The sequence below is a fragment of the Dromiciops gliroides genome, chromosome 2 (genome assembly GCF_019393635.1).
Source record: "Dromiciops gliroides isolate mDroGli1 chromosome 2, mDroGli1.pri, whole genome shotgun sequence".
Classification (NCBI taxonomy): domain Eukaryota; kingdom Metazoa; phylum Chordata; class Mammalia; order Microbiotheria; family Microbiotheriidae; genus Dromiciops; species Dromiciops gliroides.
Window position 1 is genome coordinate 602,862,248 of NC_057862.1, and position 19,123 is coordinate 602,881,370.

Genomic DNA, 19,123 nt, shown 5'->3' on the forward strand with positions numbered 1-19,123 from the left:
CCACAATTAAAGCTATCCCAAAGTAGAACAGACTGCCTTAAGAGGTAATGGCTAGGGGCAGCTAGGTGGCACAGTGGATAGAGCACCAGCCCTGGATTCAGGGGGACCTGAGTTCAAATCCGACTTCAGACACTTGACACTAACTGTGTGACCCTGGGCAAGTCACTTAATCCCAACTGCCTCACCAAAAAACAAAAACAAACAAAAAAAGAGGTAATGGCTGGCCATCTTCATACACAGATCAGACACTACTTACTGAGGTTGTGGCTGAAAAGATTCTTTAGCAGATATGGACTGGATTAGTTGAGAGTCTCTGGAATTCTGTGACATTACCTACAGAAGACATCACGGTATCTGTGAAAGATTGGAAAAGGAAGTCGACTAGTTAAATAGCAATAGTAAAGGTATAGTAAAATTTGGATACTCTATTTAGTTGATATCCATAAGGGTTGATACCTATGAGGAAGACATCTAGAAAGGATCTTCTGCAGAGAATTTACAGAAAAACCTGGACAAGGAGTGCAGAAGGCAAGGCTGTTGGATAGAGTACCTATGGCAATAAAAATTAATCCAATGAAGTATACTAACTATACTATACACTAGCTATAGTATAAATCTGCTATTACAAATATATTATAAATCTATGAATGGAAAAAATCCAGAGATTAAAAGGTAATCACACATTGGAAGCATTGTCCCATTTAGCCTCCTAAAAATGCTTTAAACAATACTATTTCAAATCCCTAAGTTTGTTTTATAATTAAAGATATAATACCAACCACCATGAAAAAAGAAAAAAGTTGCACTTACAAAATTACTCACCTATTATCTTGTCATGCATATTTTCTAAGCACTATCTTTACTCATTCACACAAACATCTAGAGTACACCTAAAATTATAGCAAAGCATGTTTTCTTTTCCAAGATCAGTTTTGTGAACTCAGCATTTCTTTTCTTATTTCCCAGATATCTCAATTCTTTACTTAATGACAATGTTTACAGTTTAATTTATTTCCCTCACAATGTATAAGGACTTCGGGGTGAGAGGTGGGAGAGAAGAGGAGAGAATAGGGCAGTGCTGGATCTGTGATTTCACTGGCATAGAATTACTGATACGAAAATTCTCTCTATTAATGCAGAACTCATCTCTAACTTAAGGAGCACTGAAAGAGTGTATCTTGCTCCCCCAGCATTGCTCCCCCAGTATGTGTCTGTGACAAGACTTGAACCCAGGTCTTCTTGACTCCAAGGTCAGTTCTCAATCTACTATACCACCTATCCCATCACAGAGAAATAAACTATTTTACAATAACTAACTGATGAAGATCTATTTTACAGTAACTGATGGTATCTTGCATTCTCCACTGGTATCTATACAATGTCAAAAAGATCTAGAGAATTATGAGAGGGCATGATTGGGTTGAGATCCACATTATGGGCAGCAATACCTACATTGATGAGATCATAAATCCAAAATAGCAAAGTTAGCTATTTCACTCTAGAAATTCTTTTTTAAATAATATTTTCATCATTTAAAAATACCACCACATAAGACATTAACAGTGCTATCTATACCATGTTATATTCAATTTGTAAAAAGTATAAATCAATAACACTGAATGTTTGCTGATAGTATAGCTCTAAATATATGAAAATATCTTAGCTCATGATTCCCAGTGTACCTGGTGCTGGTAATTCAGGTAACTTTCCTTCTCTCTACAGTATACAAAAAGAATTCCAAATCAAGCTTTTCCCAAATATTGTATTCCTCTATGTGATTTATACCTCTCAAAGGAAAAAGTCATTTGGCACCAAAAAAATTAAACATTCAGTAAGTATCACATAAAATGTTTATAAAATTCTTGCTCCAAAGAATTTCTAGATAGTCTATATATATTTAAAATTCAGTCTTGTTTTCAAAAGAATAGAAATTCAGGGCAATACCCTCAAAGCACAAACACTTAAGTGCATCTACAACGGAAAAATAATCCCATGACCCCTCCATATGCTCCCTAAAGGCAATAATTGATTCTTAAGTGCTCTCTCACCAGAGAGAAATAATCAAGGCCACTGAACAGATTTCAATGCTTTTGGGTATACATAACCTGTGACAGATACTTCATTGCTATAAAGTATGTTTTTAAAAGAATTAGCCAGACTTGAATATGATTTTCAAAGAATTCAGTAAAATTGTATACCCAAAATTTTAGTGGGTATAAAAAATGTGAAAAGAACATCCTCCAAAATGAAAATTTTGGAAATTAAAGAACTTTTTTAAAAATTGTAATTGTTTTGGAATTAAATTGAGATTTCTCTAAAAAATGTAATGAAGGAAAATTAAAGTCTTTGGGAGGGGATCTCTAGAGCTTCATAAATAACATAGGAATCTAAAAGCTAAGGTTTTTTCAGAGGCAATCCCTGATTCTCAGTTATATGCACCAGCAACCAAACAATTCATTGATATTTTTATCTTATTGCCTGTATACTCAGGGTACCTCAATTTCTCACAAGTAAAATGATAAAAGAAATAACTGCCATCTAGCTATTTTAAAAGGATATTGTAACAAGTTTATTCTTTGAATAATTATTTTTGAATAACTAATTTTTTAATAGTAAGAGGTACACTATCAAAGTGCCATGGATGCATAACTTTGTGACTAAATATTTCATTAGACTAAGTATGTTTGTTTTTTTTTGTTTGTTTGTTTGTTTTTTGGTTAGGCAATTGGGGTTAAGTGACTTGCCCAGGGTCACACAGCCAGTAAGTGTTAAGTGTCTGAGGCCAGATTTGAACTCAGGTACTCCTGACTCCAGGGCCGGTGCTCTATCCACTGCGCCATCTAGCTGCCCCTAGACTAAGTATGTTAAATCTTAAGTTGGAATTCTCAACTAGCTGTTTGGGTTTGTTTTGCCACTCTTTCAATCTTATTTGAAAAGTATCGAATCACAAGAAAACAACTTAATCAGGGATTTTTTCAAAAAGCCTACTTTGAAAAAATATCCTGCATGGCACAATTTCAGCTCATTTTAATCAATGTACAGCAACATAGATAAGAACTGATTTTTCAGAACAATGATCCTGAGGAAAAGCCAGATCATATTAAATTATTTTCAATTGGCTATATCTAAAGAGAAGTAATATTCATGCATCTCAGTTTACTCAATTTAAGCAGAAACTGTAAGAAATGACGTGAGAAGTGATAAGCACAAATAAATTTTGGAAAGTGTTAATAATGATTAAAATTTAAAGAGATTTTCTGGATAACCAAGTCAATCAATTAATTAAAATCTTCTTTCACTAAGCATTGTTATTTACTGTACAATAATTTTCTATGGACTTTCTATGGCATTGTTCTATTAATAACTATTGTTGTCATAACTAAGAATGCTACCACTATTCTATTATTAAACAAAAATACCTGAAAACATTCTTCCAAGTGACTTTTTGATCCCTGAATTTTCTACTTCTTCAACCTAATTTTTTTCCCCATGTGTGTAAGCAAGCATGCCCCATTACAAAGGTGGGGGAAGAGAAAAAGATTTCAGAATTACATAACAGTGATTTTTAAAATTTAAATACTGTGAAAATATCAAGACAAAATAGAAAAGTTAAGTCCTACTTTTTTTCCCCAATGACCAGCTTAGTTAACTCCCTTAACTCCCGCAAGCAAACTTCCTAAAGAATAATTATTATCCACCCGTGAATTTAAGGAACACAGGAATAGAATACTCACTTTGGGAGAATCAAAAGTGCCTTCCCTCTAAGGTTACCTTTGTATGTATCTTGTATATACCTTTTATGTACAAGGTCTCACTCTCCACGCCCCCCCCCATTAGAATGTTAATTTCCTTAAAGGCAGAAGGACTGTTTTTGCTTTTCAGTATTCCCAGCACTTCTTAGCACAGTTCCTGAAACATGTCTGTTGGCTGATTACTGACAAAGTAATTTTTCATTACGTAATAATGTTGGCAACAAAACCAGGTGTGTGTCTTAAAAATTACATGTTCTTTTACCTTTCACAGGTAAAATGCCTAAGGACAAAGTCTGAGCTTAGGTATCTTGGCAAGATCCATGGAAGTCGAATTCATCAAGACCTAGCAACTGATTAGATATTGGGACAGTGGGACAACAAGGAAGGAAGAGGTGTAAGAGAAGGTGACACTAAGGATTTAACTCAGGTTACTAGAAAGATGGTGGTGCCTTGCATAGAAAAAGAGACATTAGTAAGAGGGCTAGGTTTAGTCGGAAAGAGGAGTTCTACTTTGGACATAATGACCTTAAGATGCACATGGGACATCCATAGAAATATAAGGAGTTATAATGTAGGCCAAAAGCTTAAGAAATGGATGATACAGATTAGATGCATACATTTGAGAAGTCTTTTGAATAGAAGTAATAATTAAAACCACAGGATCATCAAGGGATAGTAGAGAGTAAAAAGGTCCAGGACAAGTCATGGGAAATGATAATAATCCAGCAAAAGACTGAGTAAGAAAACCAAGAGAGCAGCATCACAATGTCCAAAGCTGCAGAGAGGTCAAGAGAGATGACCAAAAGGTCACTGGATTGACCAATTAAGATAATTTTGGTAACCGTATAGAGACTGCAATTTGAATGAAATGATAGATATGATCCTCACCAAATTTGCAGATGCCACAAACATTAGGAGTTAGCATACTGGATGACAGTGCAAGAAAGATGAGTGGCTAGAATATTAGGCTAAAATACAAGGATCCAAGACAATTCTGAAGGATTTAAGAAGAAAAATGCTATCCACCTCCACAGAAAGAACTGATAGAGTCTGAATGCAGACTGAAGCATACTTTTTAAACTTTACTTTTCTTGGTTGTTGTTTTTTTTTGGGGGGGGGTGGTCTGTGTTTTCCTTTGCAACATAGATAATATGGAAATGTTTTAAATGACTACACATATATAATCTATATCAAAATGCTTGAGGGGCAGCTAGATAGTGCAGTGGATAAAACACTGGCCCTGAATTCAGGAGGACCAGAGTTAAAATTCACCCCCAGGCACTTGACAATTACCAGCTGTGTGACCTTGGGCAAGTCACTTAACCCCCCACTGCCCCACCCCAAAAAACAAAACTAGTTTGATTTGATAATGCTTGCCATCTTAAGGAGGGGAGGGGGGGGAAAGGTGGGAGGGAATTTGGAATTTTAAATTTTAAAAAATAAATGTTAAATAAAAATTGTTCTTACAGGTAATTTTTAAAAATATGTAAATGTTCAGGAAAAAATAGTATTAGGCTGAACCAAGATGAAATTTAACCTAAAAAATCAGCTACACAAGTACAAGAAGTGGGAGGCTTGGCTAGAAAACAGTATGTGTAAAGATATGTTAGCATACTGAAAGCTCAATGAGTCAACAACAATGTGCCTTGACAGCCAAAAAGGCTGCACTGAAAACCATAGTGTGCAAGAAGTTCTAGTCCCACTGTATTCTGCCTTGGTCAAACCATAGCGAGTCTCACTTTTCAGGAAAGACATTGACAAACTTAAGAGTTTTCTAGAGAAAAGCAACTAGTGTGATGAGGAGTTCTATAAAGAATGTAATATTGAGATCAACTGAAATATTTTAGGGACTGCTAAACCTGGAGAAGACTTAGATGGGCTCTTCAAAGTCATCTCACCAGGAGTGATTTTACTTGTTCTATTCAGTCCTAGAAGACAGATCCAGGAGCAAATGGCTGGAAACTGCAAAGAGACAGATTTAGGATCTATCTAAGAAAAAACTTTTCAAGGATTAGATCTGTCCCAAGTAATGGCTGTCCTTCATTAGATAAAGTTCTTCAAACAGAGGCTATATGATCACTTGCTGGCAATGTTATTTTTCGATGGGAATTATTGTTCTGGTATGGGTTAGATTAGACAATCTGTATGACCCTTTCCAACTCAAATTTCCCCCACTCTCCATTCTCACTACTAACTGGCTGCCCTGCACACTTCTAAGACCTACATTCTCCTGCCCAACTAATCTTTCTTAAGAACTGTTTTCATCATGTCACTCCAGTTCAAAACCTTCAAATGGCTTTCTTTCTTTTTAAAAAAATTTTAATTTTTAAAATTTTTACTTTTTTGCAGGGTAATGAGGGTTAAGTGACTTGCCCAGGGCCACACAGCTAGTAAGTGTCAAGTGTCTCAGGTCAAATTTGAACTCAGTTCCTCCTGAATCTAGGGCTGGTGCCTTATCCACTGGGCCACCCAGCTGCCCTAAAATGGCTGTTTTCTACTGAATCTAAACTCTGCCCAGTTTTCAAGACCATCTAAAATCTGAACCCTATTGTATCCAATTTGAACATCCCCTCCAACCTAAAAGGCTTCTGCTCCCTCCATACTTGCTCATTAGCCTTATCTGGAACAATAAACTGTTCTTATTTATATAATACCTTCACTTTAAAGAGCACCTTGTTATCTCATTTAATCCTCACGGCAGTCTAATTATTATCCCAATTATTATCTAATTATTATTATAGATGAGGAAACTAAAGCTCAAAAAAGTTCAGTCCCTTGCCCTGGGTCACATGGCTAGTAAATGACAAAGGGGTAACACTAGAACCCAAAGCTTCCAATTACAAATTCAATGCTTTACTCTTACCTCTAGTACTACAAATCTTTCAACCAACAAATTATTTATGGAAGGCCTACTGTATACCTCTGGGAAATAGAAAGTACAAGATCAGGAAGCTAATAAGCAACTTATTTCACTGGGTAAACATACTGTAAAAGATAACATTTATATCTTCATGTTACTTACTCTGGACAACAAATGTATACATCAAGATAGACACATTTTTAAGGACTACTAATAGACAATCGGCTAACCAGTATAGTGAAGAATCAGTGAAATGAACCAAGCCCCCCCCCCCCCACCTTTTTTTTAGAAAAATGGGAAATTGGGGCAGCTGGATGGTGCAGTGGATAAAGCACTGGCCCCTGGATTCAGGCGGACCTGAGCACAAATTCAGCCTCAGACACTTGACAATTACCAGCTGTGTGACCCTGGACAAGTCACTTAACCCTCAGTGCCCTGCCAAAAAAACAAACCAAACCAAACAGATTTGTTCTATTTAATTGATCCAACATCCACTGAATATCAATACTGATGCACCTGTTTTCACTATTTTCCATTTTGGGGTTTTTAAAAATTTTTATTTAGAATTTTATTTTTTCAAATGACATGAAACATACAAATTTTGACAGCAATTTTTTAAAAACCTTGTGTTCCAAATTCTCTTCCTCTCTTCCTCCCTCCCTCCCTCCTCCCCCCTCCCGCCCCCGCCCCCCCCCAAGAACTCAAGCAATTCAATATAAGTTATAAATGAGCACTCATGCAAAACATTTCCACAAGAGAATTGTTGCTTGGGGTGGGGGTGGGGGGCAATGAGGGTTAAGTGACTTGCCCATGGTCACACAGCTAGTAAGTGTCAACTGTCTGGGACTGGATTTGAACTCAGGTACTCCTGAATCCAGGGCTCGTGCTTTATCCACTGAACCACCTAGCTGCCCTGAACAATCTTACAAAAGCACTTTCCTAACTACCTGATCAGGTAAGTAGCAAAATTGCCTATTTTACAGAAGAGGAAACTGAGGCTTAGTTTAAGTGACTTGCCCAAAGTAACACAGCTAATATGCAGTGAGAATAGGACAATTCCTGGTCCAATGCTCTATGAAATTGGCTGCCTCTTATTCTGAAAAGAGATCTAAATGGGAATGTAAATTAATAGTTAAGTACTAAATTAATAGTACAAAAATTTTCAGTTTGTGTAATCAAGGAAAACTTGGACCTTGAAACAGATGAGCTGGGATTTTCATTGATGAAAATATGGGACAGTACTAGAGTTTGGCAGAATTGATGTAAACCACCTGGAAAGGGAGGCAAAAAGTACAAGTTATATTTTAGGAAACGTGAGTATCCCAATTCTGGCTGTCATGTAGGAAAATAGTGAGAAGGAGAATGGGCATGAAAGTTTCATGGAGAACAGGGAGAAATGAGGCTAGAAATGAACACATTGAAAGCTTTAAACATTAATCAGAATAGTATGAAATTTGTTCTCTAGGTTAATGGAAAGATACCAACAGTTTTTGAGCAGAGAGGTAACAAGGTTTTATTTAAGAAAATTAATCTCCTAGTTGTGGTATGAAGGAAGGATGGGCCAGAAAAGGAAGAAGCTCAGGAGCCAGAGCAATTGCTAAGCTCAAGGCCTATTTTCTTCATGAAGCTTTACCCAAACTACTCACTCCTCAAAGGTTACTGCCAGTCCTTAATTTGAAACACACAATTGATCTAGCATTTAAATTACAGGATGACATATTGTCTTGTATTAGTTACTGTTCTTTCACCCACTTTCAACAAATTTAACAAATAGACATTTATTAAACAACTCCTAAGTCCAAGGCACTGTGGTGGGTCACTGGAATTGCAAAAACAATATATTCCTTGCCTTCAAGATGCTTCCATCTTACTAAAGGGATACAAAACATGCACAGATAAAGACTAAGTAAATTTCTGGAGGGATAAAGCCTGGCTCTGGAGCCAGAGGATTTTGATTAAAATCTCCCATGAAGTTTATTACCTGTGTGACCTTGAGCAGGTCACTTCTTCTCATCTGTAAAATGAGAACGGATGGCTCTGAAGGTTCTTTCAGGCTCTAGATCTATGATCCCATGAACTCAGGAAATGAGAGGCACCAGAGCCTGGAAAGAAGCTTCAATGTGGAAGAGGTGAGGAGGCAATTCATTCCAGTGTCTATTCAAAGGTACAGATACAGAGGATGACAAGTAGAGTCCAGAAAACCACTAGTAAGCTAGTTTGGCTGCAACATAGAATATATGAATGGGAATAATGTGAAATTAGTCTGGATGGAGAGGTAAAAAGGAGCCATAGTGTGGAGAGCCTCAAATGCCAGACTTACATGTGATTATATTAATCAAGCTTGGTCCCAGAGACGAGACAAGCAAATTATCTCTCTTCTTTAGAGAACTGTGGATATGGAACTCTGAATATACCAGCAAACTAAGGTAATGTTAGTTAGTTTTGCTAAATTGCTTTTTTCCTCTTTAATTTTTATTCATTCATTCATTCATTCATTCATTCATTCATCTCCTCCCCCGTATCCCCAATGGATCATTGAGCAGGGAAAGGACACAGTACATATTTAGATACAAAAAGCAAAATATATCAGCAACAAATTTTTTAGAGCTAGGATAAGCAGCTCAAAACCTCTCAAGAATATTAAATTGGCTTGTTAATGTTAGAAATGTTGCATTTGCCTCCCCAGTTTGAAGGCAAAACCCATCTTTTTAAATTTACTGTTTTCCTTATAGTACCTAACCACTTGCTAATGAATTTTTATATGACCACAACAAGGCAGAATTTAATTTATTAAGAGCAAGACAGGGGTGGCTAGGTGGAGCAGTGGATAAAGCACCCGCCCTGGATTCAGGAGTACCTGAGTTCAAATCTGGCCTCAGACACTTGACACTTACTAGCTGTGTGACCCTGGGCAAGTCACTTAACCCCCACAGCCCCACAAAACAAAACAAAACAAAAAGAGCAAGACAGAAATGATAAAGTAACAGATAAGAAATTTAAGTAACAGAGGTACCAGATTATAACCCAGGGTGGGAGATGGAGGAAGAGTGGATTTTATGTATCTTTGTCTCCCTTTGCATCAATGGATTTAAACATAGAATGCATCGATCAGACCTAGATTGAATCTTTTTTGAGCTAAACTTTTCTAGATTTTATTGACATTCAAAAATAAACTTAGTAACCAAAAAAACTGCAAAGTACAAGTTTTTTAAAAATTGCATACAAAACCATAAAGTCTATTATTTACAATTTGTTTTAAAATGTCTATGTTAACAAAAAAAATCCCATTTCTTTCCATGACTTCTGTATTTTTTTTTGGTACATCTCCATCTCCTAGTTTTGTTGTGACTGAATTTTTCCTCTTCAAATAAATGTAATCTTGGATATTATTGATTGAAGTCCCTATAATATGCTTATCATTTAATTTATTAGGCCACATTATATTGCCAGTATAGTGCTTATTTGAGGAAAGATAACAAGATGATCAATTAAGTTCTATCATAATTATTTCACATTCCTTTTACATTTATTTTCACATCTTTTCCTGCATAGTATCTTGGTGTTAGCCTCTGGTTGTTTTTGTTCAGTCTTTTCAGTCATGTCTGACTTCCTGATCCTATTGGGGGTTTTCTTGGGAAAGATTAGGTTTGCCATTTCCTTCTCCACCTCATTTTACAGATGAGGAAACTGAGGCAGACTGGGTTAAGTGACTTGCCCAGGGTCACAGCTAATATCTGAGGAAGCATTTAATTGTCTTCCTGCTCTATCCACTGCCAACCCCCAGCTTCCCCATTAACCTCTTACACGTTTTAATCAATCGATTCCATTCAAGTTACTACATTCCATTGTTACCCGGCCATCATTCCAAATACATAATATAAAACCAAAGTTTTCTGTTTTAACACTGTGCCTCTTTTAAATGCTTTTCATAAGTTAGTTATAAAAGTAAAAACTGGATCAGCTAAAAAACAACAAAACATAACTTACAAAAAATTTTAGTGAAACTTTGTAGCAAGGCAGTCTGTTTTCCCAGTAATATTTAGTATATACAGTACAGTTATGAAATTCAACACATGAGTATCAAATCAGGATTGTGCTTTCATGTTCAATTTATCTGCACATACATTGCTGCAGCAGTCATGCATTCTATTTCAAACTAAAACAACATTCACTCAAGACGTCTCATCTACACAGTAGTTAAAAGGAACTAAACAGCTCACTTCCATAACAAACTCAATCAACAAATAGTTGCTGAACTCTGCTACCTGTAGAAAATGTATCTAGATCCTTTCTGGTAATTGTTTCCATTTTAAAACTGAAAAACACTAGTTTGAGAGGTGAAGTGAAACTTTTAACAGAAAAAAATAGCAAATTAAAAAAAAATAATCAAAGCAAGAGCCTTTATGTCTAATGGCCGATCTACAAAAGTAAGAAAGTCAACATATATAATCAGAGGTATTTTCCTGAGCTGGGGAACTTCACAATTCTATTAACTTGTTCCCTCCTGTTAAAATTACTGAGAGTCGCCAGCACTAGACCTTAAGGATGAGTCAACAAAAAGGCAAAGACAAGAAGTTACCGGAGGACTACGTGCAAAAGGAAGCTGCAATGACATCTTATTTCTGACAACTCACTGCCAGAAGGTAGCTGCAGCTTTGCTCCAAAGACACGGGGTCTAGTAAAGCCTTTGACCCCAAAAAGCTGCCCGCCTTCTTTAAAGCGGAGGTGGCCACACGTCAGTCACAATGCGCACTACAATGGGGGAAAAGGTAAAAGTTAACCCAAAGATAAAGTAATCGCCTCATTCGGCGCCGGAGGGGATCGGCTTCACCTCTTCCCAATTGGCATTTGCTCACAGATTCAGGGTGGGGAAAGAGAAAGGCTGAGTCACCTTTTGCACTGTAAAAAGTTGCTATTTGCAAAGAGAACAGGGAAGGAGGGACGTTCGCCGGTACGATCTTCCTCGTCGGGGGTAGCAGCTACAACCAGGAAGGGCCAGAGCTAAGGCTCCTCTGCCCTGGTCTCCTCCTCCTTCCCCAAACCCCAGGGGCTTCGGTAGACACATCTACTCCAATTAGTTGGGAAGAGAAGTGGGGACGCCATGGGCTGGATAAGACACTCGGGTCACTTTCTTCCTCCCACCCCCCTCCCCCGCCCCGTTCCTCTTACTCCGGGCTGGGCTGGACGCGTAAGGCGGAAGAGCTTAGCATGTGCCTTATGACCCCTATAAAGAGAAACCTTCCTTCCTCCCTCCGCCTCCTCCACACCAAAAAGCCTCCCGATTTTCCAGGGAAAGGGTCTGAAGGGCAAAGGCAACCACGTCGCCACACACACGCGCGCACACGCCAAGAAGCGCGCGGCCAAAGTGTCCGTGTTGCACAACATCAACACCCACTCTGCCCGAGCAAAGCAGGCCAGCGGCACCAAGCTCCCCGGCAGCTGCTGACACGCACGGGGGGAGGGGGAGGAGGAGGGAGCCGTCCAACAGCCCCCGGTACCTCAGCACCCCCTCCCTGCCCCCCCCCCCCCGCCAAACTGCAGTTTCCCACTTCTCCAATTATTTTTAGCCCCGAGTACTAAGCGATCGTCCTACGCGGCTACTTCCTTCCTTCCCCAATTGAAGCCGGTGTCTGTCCGGACTAACCTCGCCCCCCACCCCCCCCCCCCGGCCCCTCACGACACAGCGTGCCTCACAGCGGGGGGCACCGGCGGGGATTCCCCGCCAGTGAAGACACTCACGGGCAGCGGCGGCGGTGTCAAACCTCCCCCCAAAACTTATCACACACAAGACCCCCCCCCCTTCCCCAGCCCCCTAGGAGTATCCACCTTCGCCCCCCCCTCCCCCGACAGGTCAGGCTCTGCTCCCAGACGCCACCCTCTGAGAGACCACACGGACCTCTTCCATTCCCGCTCGCGTCCGTCCCGAGCCGAGTCCGGGTAGGCACACGCTCTCTCGGCGGCGGCAGCCCCCCGCCCCTCTCCCTCTCTCCGACCCGGGCCGAACTTGCGAGGAGGGGGCGGGGGAGAGAAGGGCGCGAACCGCGAGTGAGCGCCGAGCAGCAGCCGCGCGGGGGGAGGGGGGTGGCGGGCGGGGGAGAGGAGGGAGGGTGCTGCGACGGCGGCGGCGCTCCGGACTCACCGTCAGGCGTGTGCCTCAGGAGGGTGGGTGGGTGGATGTGGAGGGGAGGGAGGGAGGGGGACGCACAATATGGCAGAGACCCGCAGCTGCTCCCTTCAGCCGCCGCCGGGAAAGAGACAGCGGCGCTCGAGCAGCTGCGGCGGCGGTGGCGGCAGCTTTGCCACATCCCCCTCCCTCCTCTTCCTCCTCCTCCTCCTCCTCCTTCCCCCCCCCGCTACCATGGCAACGAGGCGCCCAAGTCCCTAGCCCCGCCCTCTGCCCCTTTGGCTCTGGGGAGAGGCGGAGCGCCCACCTTCCTCCGGGGCTCCTCCCACTTCCTACCGAGCGGACTCGCCCCGCAGTCCACGCTGGCCTTTCCCAAAAGGGCGAGACCGCTAAGTAGGCGGAGAGGAGGGAATAACTAGGGCGGGGCACTGTGTTCCGTACTATACTGTAGACGGAAAGGGCCGGGGGGGGGGGGGGGGGGGCAGGGTGGAGGTTGTGGACGTTGAGGGGTTGGCCGGGGCAGAGAAGGGGGCATGGAATAAAGCGGGAAAATGGAAAGGCTGCGCAGGGGGTCTGGGCTGGGCCAATAGGAGAGTGGTGGAGGCGGGGCCACGTCCCTGAATGGCCTAGCTGGGAGCTGTGGGACGGGAAGAGCGGAGACGTCCCAGCTGGACGCTCATTACGAAGATTGGGGGGCGGGGCTTAGCCTGCGTATTCCTAGGGGCGGCCTGGGCCCGGCTTCTTGGGTCAGAGGTTGCTCCTCGCGAACCCCTCCCTTCTCCTTAAACAGAACATCCATGAGTTTCCAGCTGGTACTTCTCTCTGTAACTCTCTCCAATTTATCCTATCTATATCATGTTTGTCCATTTGTCCGTAGCTGTTTACATGTTCTCTCCCCCTTTGGACTGAGCTCCCTGACTGTAGGGACTGTTTTTGCCTTTCTTTGTATTTATGGAGCGCTTAGCACGGTGCCTGATGCATAGTAGGCATTTTTTATAAATGCTGGTTATCTGATGAGACTCAGAAAGACCGAGATTCAAGCGTTGCTCTGACACGTGCTCCTTGTGTGACCATGGGCAAATAATTTAATCAGGCCCCAAGCTGGAAAGGAGTTAAATAACTGTATCTTGACTTTGTCCCGTGTACAGATCTCAGAATTTGAGAGTTGGAAGGAACCTCAAAAGTCATCTAGTTCAAAGAAATTCTACTATACCACAACCCACTAATGTTCAATAGCCTCTGCTTCAAGACTTCTAAGGAAGAGAAGTCCACTTCAGGTAGCCACATTTAAGTATCTTTGATTAGAAATTTTCCCTGCCACCGAACCTAAATTGACCTTTTTGCAACGTTTACCCTTTGCTCCTGTGCCCATCAGACAAACAGAACATGCCTAATCCCTTTGCATGACAGCTTCAAACACTTGAAGATAGCTATCATTCCCAATTAGTCTTATTTCATGGTGTGGGAACTCCCTTCACTTCAACCCCTCTATTGCTTATAGTATTAACTCACATCTCTACGAAGCTTTCTGGTTTTAATATACTTTATGTGCATTATCTCATTTCAGCCTCATAGCCGCTATTATTATCCCCCTTTTGCAGATGAGGAAATTGAGGTTAACAGAAGTTGCTACTTGCCCAAGCCTTTGCAAAACCTCTTAGCACAGTGCCTGGCATCTAGTAAGTGCCATAGAAATGCTTATTCTCTCCCTATGATCACATAGCTAGTAAACTCCCAGAAGTAGTGTTTGAACTCAGTCTTTTAGCTACAAGTCCAGCACATTGGCCACTACTCTGCCTCACCTCTTTTGTTTGTGTTTTTTTTGGGGGGCGGGGGTCAGGCAATTGGGGTTAAGTGACTTGCCCAGGGTCACACAGCTAGTAAGTGTTAAGTGTCTGAGGCCAGATTTGAACTCAGGTCCTCCTGAATCCAGGGCCAGTGCTCTATCCACTGGGCCACCTAGCTGCCCCTGCCTCACCTCTTTTATACATGAGCTATAAGTTAATTTTTAGCTCTAAATCCTATGATTCTATAAAATAGAATCAATTTCATATTGATAACAATTGTATGTAATCTCCTGGTCAGTGACTCAACAAATATTCATTGAGCAACCACCAGGCACTGAAATAGAGGAAACAAAAGGTTCCTCCCTTTGCTGGGAGAGGTGAATGAACTTAGATAGACATAAACATTTTTTGGAATACTGATAGTACTTCAGTGTTTAACTAGATGAGTCATCTCTTTGATGAGGAATCTTTCTCCTATGGTACAAATTGAAACTCATCAATGTCCTCTCATTCTGTACCATTTGCACATAAGCTCTCCACAGGCATTCCATCCAACATTCTGGGAGGTCTTTACCTAGGTTCTAGATCTCTTGAAATAGCTTACTGCCTTATCCTTTTTTTTTTTTTTAGTGAGGCAATTGGGGTTAAGTGACTTGCCCAGGGTCACACAGCTAGTAAGTGTTAAGTGTCTGAGGCCAGACTTGAACTCAGGTACTCCTGAATCCAGGGCCGGTGCTTTACCACTGCGCCATCTAGCTGCCCCGCCTTATCCTTTTGATAATATCTTCTATACCACTTCTTGTGTGTAATTCTTCCTTGTAATATGACTATTTATGCTCATCATAATTGTTCACCAATTGTGCTTAGACCGAACCAAAATTTTGATTCTTTAGGGAATGTGTTTTCCATAATTCTAACATATAGCATCACTAGAAGGCAATCCTTCTCCTACTCCTTATTGATTAAAGCTATTACAAAGTGAAATGTGCAGCATGTGGCAGGTTATTATTCACTGGGGGAAAGGGAGGGATGTCTTGAAGTTTAAAGTCTGGATGTTCAAGACAATCCCAAAGGACTATTGATGAAACATGCTACCCACTACCAAAGAAAGAACTGATATTGATCGAACACAGACTGAAGCATGCTATTTTTCACTTTCTTTAATTTTTTTCTTTTGTTCAAGTTTTCCTGTATAAGATTACTAATATGGTAATGTTTTGGATAATCATACATGTATAACCCATATCTGATTGCTTACTGCCTAAGGGAGGAGAGAGGAAAGGGAGGTAAGGAGGAATAAAAATTGGAACTCAAAAGTTTAAATAAAAATGTTTATTAATTTAAAAAACAACCACAATATGATTGAAACTGTATGCATTGAAGTTATAATGACCAAGCCTAGACCCAAAGAAGAGATATGAAATGAGACCTCCCCTTGCTTCTTTGTATAAGGTAGGATCCATGGATATACAATATTACATATAATGAAAATTATTTTGCTATGTTTAAAAAAAATAAAGTCTGGATGTTCATTTGTTTGGGATACAACAAAGAAGATTCTTGATTAGTTATAGGTTGGATATATGGCCCCTAGGATCCCTTTCAGATTTTTGATTCTGTAGTTGGGTGTTTCTCAGGGTTCTCTCAATTCTCTTGTACTCACCTTATTCTTAGTTAATTTTTACATTTTCAATTTTACTCTCATAAAGAGTTTTTTAAAAATTATTTCTTTCAGAAATTCTCTATCTTACCAATTGAATTGGAAAGTTTTTGAGGAGAGGAAAGGGACCGAAAATTCATACGTACATGCATATACATATATATACATATACACACATATTTACATATACACATAACACTCTGTACACACTGGTGTTCATCAACTACTAGTTAACCTTTCCATTCACAAATCCTGAATACACAGGTGTAATGGGGGTCTGGCACATGCACAGAGTACCACTAATGGTGTCTCCCTACATGGAAGAGGCTAGGAGCCTGTTTGTTTCTCTTAGTCAATAGTGATGACATGTAATGAAAGTAGCTTGGAGAGACAATGAACATGTATAGCTATTATGTAACTGTTTTTTAGCCTATTAACCACATAAACAGGAAATGTTTTTTCAATTGGCCAGAACTGGGACTGTCTTCAAAAGTCTTTAGTGTGAGCCACCATTTTCATTCTGTTTGGTTCTTCTCTCTTGATTTGACTCCATCCCTAATGATGTCTGGTGAAGGACAATGATTTAAAGGATTCACAAGTATGCTACCTATGTGGTGTTAGAAAGCAAAAGACTTTGGGTCATCCCCACAAAGACTGACAGGTGGCAGTTTCTTTGTATCTAAGTTGTGCAGCCATCTCAGTATCAATGCCACTTGGAGCAAGAAATAACCTTTTGGAGTGACCATCAGGATCTATTATTCCAAGTTAGATGAGATAATTACTCATCATGCATGGAAGCAGCATCTGGACATGAATTTGGTGGGACCAGTGTTATGCAGGAACTGAACAAGGCTTGAGCTCATTTTCCCCAGAGACTGAGGTGAGATACGGGAAAGTGTGTCCACCAAGTTGGGAGTAGGAGTGGTGGAGTTCACACTTTTGTTCTCGTTATAACTTTGAAGTAAATATCCCTTTCCAAAAGCTAATTAGTCAGAATGTCAACTGGAAATGGCATGCTAATTATTTATGGCTAATAGTGAGGGAGATAACAACCAGTAGGGGTTCAGACCAAAGTCAGTAAAGAAGAGAAACACCTCAAACCTCTCAGGTTACCTTTAGTCCAGAGAGGAACATTGAGGCCAGGTCATATTTGCCATATAGGGTAGCAACCACAAATTATTTTCCTGAGATAAAATCTATTCCAGGTCATCAATTGACTCAATAATAATAATGCCTTTCATCTATATATAACACCTTACTTCAATGATTCAAGGATCCATGAATTTGAAAATATAGCTATTTACTCCATCTATGAAGATCACAACTCTTCTACATCCTAAGAAGTGGTCTCTTTGAGCCTTGTAGTGGCCAAAAATATCATCGGGTGGCCAACATGGTGATAAGCCTCTCTGACCTTAGCTAGGCAAATTTTCTGATGACACAGTCCATCACTTTCCAGCTAGGTGAGACTTCCTAAAAATTTTACTCCAATTACATTGCCAACTTTGTGTCACACTGAGGCACCAGAGGATGGCTCTAGGAGAGGTAAACCGGCTTTCTCAAAATGTTTTTTCAAACCATATATTGTTGGATCTTAACAATAAAACTCTGCAACCATACATTTGGAAGCTGGAAGCAAATCTAGATGTCATCTCATCTAAGCTCTTTATTTCACAAAGAAAGAAACTGATACCCAGGGACTCGCCCAAGGTCACAGGACAATGCCTAAGTAAAGACTTAAAGGCAAATCTTTTTGACTCTAACTCTAGTCCTCCTTCGTGTAGGATACATTGTCTCTAAACATGCCAAATAACCCTTAAGGTTGAGTCCTTTCCTTTCACAATACTTTGTTTCAAAAGTACCCTTTACTTACAATAACCAAGACAATAAACATTTATTCAATACCTACTATTTGCTAGACACTGTGCTTGGCACTAGGGATACAAAAAGAGACAAAAGCAGTCCTGCCCTCCTGAAACTTACCAACAACTGATAATGCTAAGCATATAGTAGGCTTGGAAGCCTTTGTTGAATCAATAACTATAAATTACTAAGTACTGGGTATACAAATAATTGCTATCAATAACTCCTAATTGCTAAGTACTAGGTATACAAATAAAAGCAAGCAAGATAGTCCCTACCCTCAAGGAATTTACATTCCTGTGTGTGTGTGTGTGTGACTGCACATTGAGGGGTGCTTGAAATGGGGGTTATAGAGGGGATGGATTGTAATATATGGTGAAAAGACTAGAAAGTGGCAAGAATGCCTGGGCCCTTTGAAGATAAAACAAAAATTTACCTATCTGAGATGAAAATTTCAATTTGAATTTAATATACTATTTACAAATTTAAGTTGAATTTAATATATCATTTATAGATCATCCTTGTTATTAATTCACTTAGCTATTTATTAGAATTAAAGGGACTTAAGGGAATTTAACTGGGCAAATTCTACTTTACTATCCCATTTCCAGTTTTAAAGCACAATGCTTTAAAGCTTCATGGTAGATGTAAATCATAATCTCTCTATGCCTTAGAACATGGTCTTCCTGACTCTAAATTAAAAAAAAAAATCATCACTAGGTGGACAACCTTCTGATAATCACCTCCAAACTTAGTTGGTCCTTGGAAGACAGGCATAGACTCTATCTCCATGCTGTAATTAGGAATATTTCAGTATGATAGGACCTCCCAGAGCTTACACTCCTCTAGCATAGTATTTGAGAACCTAGGGTCACCTCCATACTATGATGAGACATAGGATTTGGTTTATTATTATTATAACTGGACTTTCTAAGACACTGTTAATGGTACTTTGAATTTATCCAACTATTCTTGAAAGCAGTTTGAAATTATTCTAAGAATTCTTAGACCCACATATTCTACTTCCTGGCCATCTGTTCTCTAACCATCATTCTCATCCCACTCCCAATAGAATCT

General features: G+C 40.1%; 1 protein-coding gene across 6 annotated transcripts in view; it reads right to left on the reverse strand.

Moving 5' to 3' along the window:
* Positions 1-12,883, reverse strand: part of FOXN2 (forkhead box N2) — a 70,987-nt gene extending 58,104 nt beyond the window's left edge. The window contains exons 1-2 of one of the 6 annotated variants that reach the window (XM_043987017.1): positions 12,752-12,880; positions 257-354 (exon numbers count right to left, since the gene is read on the reverse strand). The gene's annotated coding sequence lies outside the window, so the exon portion shown is untranslated. Of the gene's footprint in view, positions 1-256; positions 355-11,503; positions 11,729-11,781; positions 12,052-12,508; positions 12,681-12,751 lie in introns of those variants that run through there. The other 5 variants (XM_043987015.1, XM_043987019.1, XM_043987018.1 and 2 more) reach the window with 5 other exon arrangements.
* Between the last annotated feature and the right edge of the window lie 6,240 nt (positions 12,884-19,123).